We start from the raw sequence: 9538 nt of genomic DNA, 5'->3' as shown, positions 1-9538 counted from the left end.
TCAAAAATGTGTTGCTCCAGGACTTGAGTACTAGGTGGTCAGTGGCAGGCAAAAACTCCTTCGAGAAATGTGGTTATGAAAGCAGTTAAGAGGTAACATTGAACTAGGAGTCAGTATAGACTTGAGTCTAAGAACAGCCCTTTGACCTTGGGAACGTCAGTTAAATTTTCGGTGTCTCATTCCTCTATTCTATAAAGGAAGGAGATTGAACTCGATGACCTCCAAGGTTCAGTCCAACCCTATAATTTTGTTTTTCTAGTTATTCAGTTAAAAAAAGCATTTTTCAAGTAAAGAGGAGGAAGATTAGGCAACCATGTCTAGAGCTTGTTTGCTTTTGATCATTCTGTAAAATTTTCTGTCAACCTGAAAGAAAATACTCTGAGGCCATCAGATGAGGTGAGAGAAGAGGTGGGGGGAGAAAGTAACCTAGAAAAGTGAAGTGTTTTTTTGCCTTCATCATGTTGAATTAACTATAGTCTTTTAAAACACACAGAGCAACTTCGGAGTTCCCTAATTTCCCAATTTGGGGTTTTGGTTAATCTGTCCCCAGGAGTTAAGGGAGAAAGAAATTCTTCAAAGAACCGTCACTGATTCTAGGAGCTAGAGGGCTCATCACAACCTCAAAAGCCAAGCTTGTTATAAAAAGTGCATTAAAAGCATCCTCTAGGCTATGTTAGGTAGGCCAGAGATTAAATAGAGTTTTCCACCAGGTCCCTGCAGCCTCCTTGGGGCTATTTGAGGTGCTTGCTGTATTTTTTGGCCTGATTTTTTTTTTTTTCCTTCAACACTTGTTCTTCATTTTCTTGCTTCTCTGATGTAAACTGCTTTTCAGAGCACCATTTCCAGACAACCCTTCAGATGTTAGCCAAGGGTCAGTTTGCCAAACTGTTTTTTGTTGTTATTTCCTTCAAAATAAGAGACTGGTGCTGTCTTCAGAGAATGCTATGTTACAGGAGCCGCGCTGCCCTTCATTTCTCGCCCGCTAATTCGCTTTCCTAGTTTGCTTCAAAGCTTGTTTACCACCTCTAGCTTAGCCCCTGACTCTCCTCCCTTTACCCCGCCCCCTGCATTGTGCATTTCAAAAGGTAGAGAAAAATAACAAATTCTTCTCGGCCCTCTCCAGTGAAGACTGCAGAATCACCAGGGCCAATATGTCAAAACTGTACAGCCTTTGTCAAACCTTTGCACAGAGGTATTTCAGGTTAGCAAAAGAAAAGGCCACTTAACATGTAACACAACCTCTTTTCTTAGAGCCTCTAACAGATAGGCAGGCTGCAGGGCTGCCTCTCCTTGGTACAGAAAAATATGAGATCAGTGAATGAGCAGGGTTTAGTTCTTAGCCAAGGATGATACAAACTCCAGTGTTCCATCTATTGCTACATGCAGCCAAATTAAATGGGATGTACACATGAAGATTTGTTATAGTTACAACCCTACCCTCAGGCCATTTATAGTCAAAGGCAGTGTTTCTCAAAGCATAATCCAAATATCACCTACATCGTAATTACTTGGGTGCTTATTTTAAAATGCAGATTCCTAGGCTTTGGTTCAGATTTCCTGAATCAGAATATCTAGAATTAGCACACAGGAATCTATTTTTCACAATACACCATATACTTATATAATTATGATGCACAGAGTTTCTGAAACTACATATCACTTTGAATAAATAAAGGCTTTTTAGGAATTTACAAGGAAGATAATTATATTATTTGAGCTTTTAAGGACTCATGCAGGTCCTTAAAAAGTTGACACACTGATCACAAAGAGTATAGCATAGTGGTGATTATGAACATGAGGATAATAAAGGTTCAGGGCCTAAATCATAAGACGATTTAAAGGTATAAATGGGGGGAAATGCATTCAAGTTTTTGAGAGGGTTAACAGTAAGCATCCTTACGTTTTAGCTATAATGAATAAACTGAAGATACCTAACACACAGGTGACGTGACGTGCATGCAGCATAGATCATCCCCATACACTGTTTAAGCTTCTTGACTTCTTCCTTTTAAAACAAAAATTTGAAAGACACTTAAAGGGTATCCTTTCAATCAAGGTCAGGCATCCAAACATTTTTTTTAAATGACTGCTTTTTACTCAACCTGGGTAGACCACAGTGTCACCTGGGAAAGAAGCGTAAACTTCTGGATCTGATTTGTTTTCCTAGCCCTATAACCTCCATGGATTGATATTGTCGTATGTTCTGATCAATTTTGAGGGTATGTATTGACATTGTCCCACTTCACCAATAAAGGATTCATTTGAGAGCTGTCACTACTTATAAATGACCTTTAGTTCTGAAGATGTAGCCCAGGGACTCTCCGAATTCCCTAGCCCTTGGTTTCAAAATGGACTGAATGATTGCTCATGGGTTCTAATGGATTTGTCTTTGTTAATGGGATGGGAAGAGGAGAATGAAGAGAATGAAGAGAATGATGAATATCATGAGAACAGTAGAGGACACCCGCAGGCTCTCCCATATCTGAGTCACATAGGGGACAGCGAAACAAATAAGGGCAATTCTTTCTCTAAGATTTCCTTCTTCCTTCCCTAAGGCTAGCAGGGACCCTGTGATCTATGCCCAACTATAACCCCACCTACCTGCCGCTTCTGTCCGTGGACAGAGTTAACCAGTGTGAGGAGGGGCATAGATTTCAACCACCCTACACCTAGGGCAACTGACTCCAGGAGGTGAGCCTCTTTAGCCTCTGAGAGAGGTTTTGATAGGGAAAAGGACTGCACATGGAGGAAATCGTACCCAGGTCTCCCTACCATCCAGTCTCCTGAAAAGGCAGTCTCCCAAGAGAGAAAACTGTAACCTCAACAGATTCCGAGAAGGAAAAATTTTAACCTTGAAAGAAAGGTGGAATATTGGTGAAGTTTTAGTCTATGTTCTAAAGAAAGAGCTGAGAGAGGGTTGTTGATCTCCGTGGTGACCAGCAGATGGAGATAGAGTCTCAGGCTGCCTGGGGCTGCAGGGGAATTTATTGGGTAGCTTCTATAGTCTTCTGAAGCCTGTGAGGAAGAATAAGCAGGGTGCCTTTCCTGCTTCCTAGTCCCCACTCATTCTAACCCATATAAACCCCAATTCTCCTCCTTCCCACTCTTAAACCTTTGGCCTGAGACCGTGGCCTGCCAGCTTCTGGTGTCAGACTAGGAAGGGGTGATACAAAGGACTGTATGGTGGAGGAAAGATGAGAAAGGGGGATCACAGAGACATTTGAAGCACTTACCTGAAGTCTGGGTCCTGTGCTGTTTAGCACAGATTCTAGGCTGGCAGTGAACTGTTCTTCCTGCCAATCTGGAAATGCCAGTGTCTGAAATCATGGAGGGACCACCCTCCTAAAACTCCCATACATACACAAATCTAAAAGTAACACAGACCAGGACCAGCAGAGCAGGCAAGATGCAGGATAGGTAACCAGCCAGCCAGCCATCTGGCATCCATGGATGCCAGGCATCAAGTTAATGCATGGATAGGCACCCGCCCTGCCAATGGGCACTAGGCCATGACTACCAGTTGGGTACAATCAGTCTGCCAACACGAAGGGCATCCCAAGGCAATGTGCCCATCAGCTTCCACTGAATGAAGGAAGCTGAATGAAGCTGGACGAAACTGAATGAAGCCCAGAGCTTCTGAGAAACCTCCTGCATATAGAGAAATAGACTCAGTTCCTCATTGACAGCAACAGGAGAAAGGGAGGAAGGAAAAGGGAATAATGCAGTCTACCTAAAAACAAAAGCAGAGGCTCTCCACCCTTCCAATGGAAAAGTCTGCAAATGGACCTTTCTGAATATGACCCAGAATGACACTGGGAGTTAGTGGGATAAAAACTGGAATATATGACAAAGTTGAGTGAAGGCAAATGTGGCATGGTAGTAGAAAGAGCTAATTTGGAATAAGGACACTACATTCTATCCCACATTACTACATGACCTTGGGCAAGTCATTTCTTTTCTCTGGGACTCAGGTTCCTTGTCTATAAAACCAGGACATTGGGCTAGAGGGTATCTAGAATATCTTCCTCCTCCAACATCTGCTATCAATTTTGAAAAGTGATTGATTTTCCCTTGTTGAGGGTGACCAGTCTAACACCCGCAAAACCTTATGTGACCCCAGGCATAAGCTACGTCTAAGCTAAAGCGGGTAACCATGTACTGGAAGAGTGGGAGAAGTGACAGTTCTGAGTTCCCAGTGTCCCCACTCCCACTATCTCTGTTCCCACACTAGGCACCCACCACCACAGGGATTTGAAAGACAGAGGCCCACGCCTCCCAGTCCGCTATACACTGAAAGGCTGGAGGCTCTAGTCAACCTTGTAACTAAGAGAATCTAGAGCTACGATGTCAAAAAGAAAATGACACTCATCTGGGTAACATCCATCTGGATAACATCCGTATGTTGAGTTTGGGTTTAATGCGGTTCTGTCTCTGATCTCTGCTCTGTTGCCCCCAGAACGGCCCTTCATCACTCAGGTCCTTCCCGGCACGTTCACATTCACCGTGGGCTGACTCTTGGCTCTGGCTGCCTGTGCAGTGTTCACCTGGTCCCTGGGAAAGGACTTGTGCCTGAATTTATTCTGTGAAGAGAGTCATCTCTTTACTTTTCCCCCAGGCATTGTCTCACTTCCTTCGCCCAGGAGAGTTTCCATAGGATATTGGAAACTCCTCGTTTACCAAAGCTTCCCTATACACTCAGGCTTAAGGAAATATACCACTTAAGAATTGAGAACAGAGAGTTTGGGAACATTCCAGAATGACAGATAACAATACTCACCTGAGACCTGAGTTCTACTTCCTTGTTCTCACTTCTACCCTAGGGAATCTTAAATACTCTCAGGGCAGAAAAAAATGGTCAGAATAGACTACATCTTGTTTTTTCTCATTTAGTTGCAGTGTGCTGAATTTCAAGGGCAATGTCATTTCACCTTTCACATTCCACCAGATGTTTTAGTATGTTCTAATCTCCAAGTCCAGGGGCAGGGAGGCGGTTGATGCAATAACTGGAAGTACAGTGAGTATAAGATGATTCCTACTTTCAAGGAATTTATGTTAGGTATCTATTGATGCATAACAAATTACCCCCAAACTGTAGTGACTTCAAGCAACAATAAACATTTATTCTCTCACATAGTTTCTGTGGGTAGGAACTCAGAAGCAGTTAACTAGGTGGCTCTGGCTTGATATGTCTCATGAGGTTGCAATCAAAATGTCACCTAGGGCTGCAGTTATCTGAAAATGTCATCTGGGGCGGCAGTTATCTGAAAACTTGGCCGCCTTGTACTGCAAGATGACTCACATAAGTGAACTCAAATTCTAACAAGTTGTTTCTGGCTTTTGGTAGAAGGCCTCAGTTCCTCTCCGCATGGGCCTCTCCATAGGGCTGCTTGAGGGTCCCCATGACATGGCAGCTACCTTCTTGCAGAGCCAAAGATCTAAGAGAAAGACCAAGGTGGAAACTGCAATATCTTTCATGACTTAGCCTGGCAAGTTACACGTGTCACTTCCATGGTATTGTGTCGATCACACAGGCCAGCCATGATTCAGTGTAGGAAGGGACCACAGAAAGGGAATGAATACCAGATGGGAATCATTGGCCACCTTGGAGACTGGCTACCACATAATCCTTCTGGAATGTCGAAGTTATCATAAATAATATATTATGCTAAATAAAAGAGGTGTGATGTTTATAAACCTGCAAGAAATTTGAATATGCGCATGGGAGAACAAATCTCATACTTTTTCACAAAATGCCCTTAAATAAACTAGACTTCAGCAGATTCTATTTTCATTGAAACTTGGTTCAATTTTATTTTTGAGCTCCTTGAAAACATTCTTCAGAGTAGGCTAAGAGATTTCATGAATTGCATGGTGATTTTCTTTTTTTTTTTTAAGTGTGTTTTTCCAGGACCTATCCCCTCCAAGTCAAGTAGTTGTTTCAGTCTAGTTGTGGAGGGTGCAGCTCACAATGGCCCATGTGGGAATCGAACCCATGACCTTGGTGTTATGAGCACCATGCTCTAACCAACTGAGCTCACTGGCCCCCTCTGCATGGTGATCTTTATTCAAAGAATGTAGTCCATGCTGCTATAACAAAGAGACCCACAAATAAAGTGGTTCAAATAAAGTAATAGTGGTTCAAATAAAGAAGTAGATGGGGTAGACAGTCGGCAGCTGATAGAGAAGACTTGCTTAGTTTGTCCCCATGTCCCAGCAAGCAGAAGGAAGAAAGAGGAAGTAGTGGGGGTCAATCAGCTTTCCTTTTTAGTAACATGACCCAGAAGTTACACACACTGCTTCACTCACATCCCAAAGACCGGAACTTAGTTATGTGGCCACCCACTACTGCAAGAGAGGCTAGGCAGAGTAGTAGTCAGCTGGCAGCCGTGTACCCTGCTGAAACTCAGTGAGTGGGTGGCAGGGTAGAGGGGGTCATATTATTAAATGGAAGAAGAGGAGACTGGATGCTGGGAGACAGTGATCTCTGCCATACCTACAAAATATAGTTCTGTGAGGACAGGTTAGGTGACAAAGGTTAAGTAATTGGATCACATTTCCAGATACATTTCAAGAATTGAATGTACATTAAAAGCAAGATAGCAAGAAATGCTATCTTGCTAGAGGACTATCTTATTTTTTAAAAAAACACCATTATTTGGTACACAGTTCAGAAATCACTAGGTTATGTTTACCATTGCTTTTTTAAAAAAGGCTCAATTTATTCAAATAATATTTACTGATCTAGGCAAGGTGCTAGTCAATGGAAAAACAGAAGCCAACGAGATCCTTACCTCACGGAACTGAATCTGGTGGGGAAGACCATTAAACAAGGAGATACAATGCAGCGGGGTCAATGCTATGAGAAGTGAGAACCGGGGGACTGGGTGGGGACCCAAGGGAGGCTTCTTGGGTCAAATATATGGGGATGGAAGGAGAATTGACTCTGGATGGTAAACACGTAATGCAATATATAGATGATATATTACAGAATTGTACTCCTGAAACTTATGTAGTTTTGTTGGCCATTGTCACCCCAGTGACAGGGTGACATTTTAATTAAAAAAAAAAAAAAAGGAAGGCTTCTTGGAGGAAGTAATGTCTGTGCTGAAAATTGACCTATAAAATACATTCCATTCCATTCAGAGAACACATTAGACTTCGAATAGATTTCAGATTCATCAGACAGACTGAATGAGGCTTTAATATTTGCACTGTGGTAGGTAATTGTACATATGTTAGTTTATTTCTCCCAACAAATCTACGAGGAGGGTATTATCTCCATTTTACAGATGAAAATACAGGAAGGTTAAGTAACTTGCCAAGGTCACATATCTATTAAGTGAAGGAGGCAGCATTCAAACAAAGCTATGTCTTCTTTCCAGTATAACATACACCCTTCCTCTGCAAATTAAAAGCACATTAACAAAAAGCAAACGTTAGCATGAAAAATTCTATGGAATATGCTTTCATACAATATTTATAGTTGCTTCCATCATGTGTACATCCAAATGTAGTCAATCTCTAAATTGCACAAGGACTTTATAAATACCCTGTATAATTAAGTGTTAGACTGTAGAGTCCAGACTGTGAGTGCAGGAATTTAGAAGAGTGGGACATTACTGAGAGTTAGAATGAACTGGGGAACCTTCTGCAGGGCTTGGGTGGGCCTTGAATGATACAGAGGACAGTGCATTCCGCCAGATGCTGGAATCACAGGAGCCAAGCTAAACTGAGCACATCGGTGAGACAATACTGAAACATTGAGACTCGACTGCAATAGAGGGTATGTTAAAAAGACACTTTTTCTGGTTTTCAGAGGTGGGAGAGCAGGGAAGACTTGATGCCAGTTTACCCTCAGTGAAGTGGCCCTACCCCCTCCCATTTTCTTAGGGGAAAAAAGCTATTTCAGCTTTCTCAAGCTCTCCCCTCCTTCAGTATTATTATATTGTCACTTTGCATATCAAAAAACATATATTATTTTCTTAATGCTGGCCTGAGGGCTGGATGTATCAACTGACACACAATTCTTGTTCCATTAAAGCTTCCAGACTAATGGGGATGCAAATAGACAATTCAGAGAACAGAATGAGGCAAATTTAGCCCCAAATAGAAGCATCATGGTTCCTGTTAGATGTCTAAGTGCTTATAGTTACACCATGATGGGACCATGACAAACTCCTTTACATAGAAGAGAACACTAGGCCTGGGTGGGATGGTTCCAGTCTGGATGAGGTTAGTTATGCCCCCAAGTCCCTGCAAAAAACCCAGAACAGTTACCTGGAAAAGGGCTGATGGAAGGAGTACCTTTCCTCCAGAGGAGCCCTGCCTCTCCTGTCTTTCCCCTCAAATGAGCGTTGAGTGGAAAATTGACCAAAGGAGGATGTAGGAGGTGCTCTTAGGGTCAGACAGGACCCAGCAACCTGGACCCAAGCCAGCGGAAAACACCATTGTCTGAGTTGCTTTCTCGGCTTCCTGCCCTCAAACACCTACCCCACCCAACATGCATAATCCATCTCATGCCTCCTGCTTCACCTCCTCCATCACTGTGGTACTGCACACCAGAAAGACAACAGACCCCCAAGCTTCTCGGAAAGTGACAGGGAAGATCATCCAGACCTCTCCCCAGTGGGGAAGGGCAAAAGAGATGACAGAGTGCAGGCCTATGAGATCACTAGCAGAGGGTGTTTCTTAACGAAGATCCAGGATACTCTTACCTCTCTCAACCCCCCACCCCACCCCTTTCTCCTACGTAGCGCTGCTTGCTTGTTGCCCTGGAATATCTGGGATTAGATGAGGGAAGAGTAGGGAGTGTGTCTCTGTAGGTGTCTGTGCCTTTAGGCAAGTCCCAGCTATTTTATTTGTGGGAGAAGAGAATTCAGCAGACTGGGTGTGGCTGTGGGTGTGTCCCGAGTGGGATGAGAAGTCTACAACACAGCTCTGTTAAGATCTCCGGGCTCCCTGCCCTACCAGCCCTGACCCTGAGCCCATTTCATGACGCTAATGAGACCAGATTTGTATTCCCAACTAATTCCTTTTAATTCCAGTTCCCAACCACCCCGGTTCCAACTCCTTGGTCTCTCCCCCATCCCCACACTCACTCCTCTGGCAGAATCGCTGGGCTTTTGGCAGGGAACTGAGCTCAAAACGGAAATGGGCAGTTAGGAGGTGTGATTTATGTCTCTGACTTCACCCCAGGCTGGAGCCCAAACTCATGGACCCTCCCCCGAAGTGCCCATGTGGCAAATTTCCTCCTCAGAAATCTCAGGCTCTTCTAGCTGGTTAGAGGTCAAGCAGGTGAACCACCCTACCTCCACTACCATCCCCCCTCCACCATCGCTACCACTCACACCTCCACCTCTTGTGAACTGGTAATGGAAGAATGCATTAACTTGACAATCACCAACAGGAGGCAGGCGTCTCCTATCAGTACCAAACAATAGGGAAGTCCCACTACATATCTAATTTCCTTATCGCCTGCTGTTGGGCCAGTAGTTAGTGGAAACAAATGGCAGCTTGTTCACTCAGAATTCTGCCTCTG

At 43.6% G+C, this 9538-nt stretch overlaps 1 non-coding gene across 1 annotated transcript; it reads right to left on the bottom strand.

Annotated features, from left to right (window-relative positions):
* Positions 1-5969: 5969 nt before the first annotated feature.
* On the bottom strand, positions 5970-6043 carry TRNAM-CAU (transfer RNA methionine (anticodon CAU)). Its single transcript has one exon. It is a non-coding gene; the product is annotated as a tRNA-Met (tRNA).
* Between the last annotated feature and the right edge of the window lie 3495 nt (positions 6044-9538).

The sequence above is a fragment of the Rhinolophus ferrumequinum genome, chromosome 10 (assembly GCF_004115265.2).
Source record: "Rhinolophus ferrumequinum isolate MPI-CBG mRhiFer1 chromosome 10, mRhiFer1_v1.p, whole genome shotgun sequence".
NCBI classification, from domain to species: Eukaryota; Metazoa; Chordata; class Mammalia; order Chiroptera; family Rhinolophidae; genus Rhinolophus; species Rhinolophus ferrumequinum.
The sequence above is the reverse complement of the archived record's forward strand: the minus strand, read 5'-3'. Positions and strand labels throughout refer to the sequence as shown.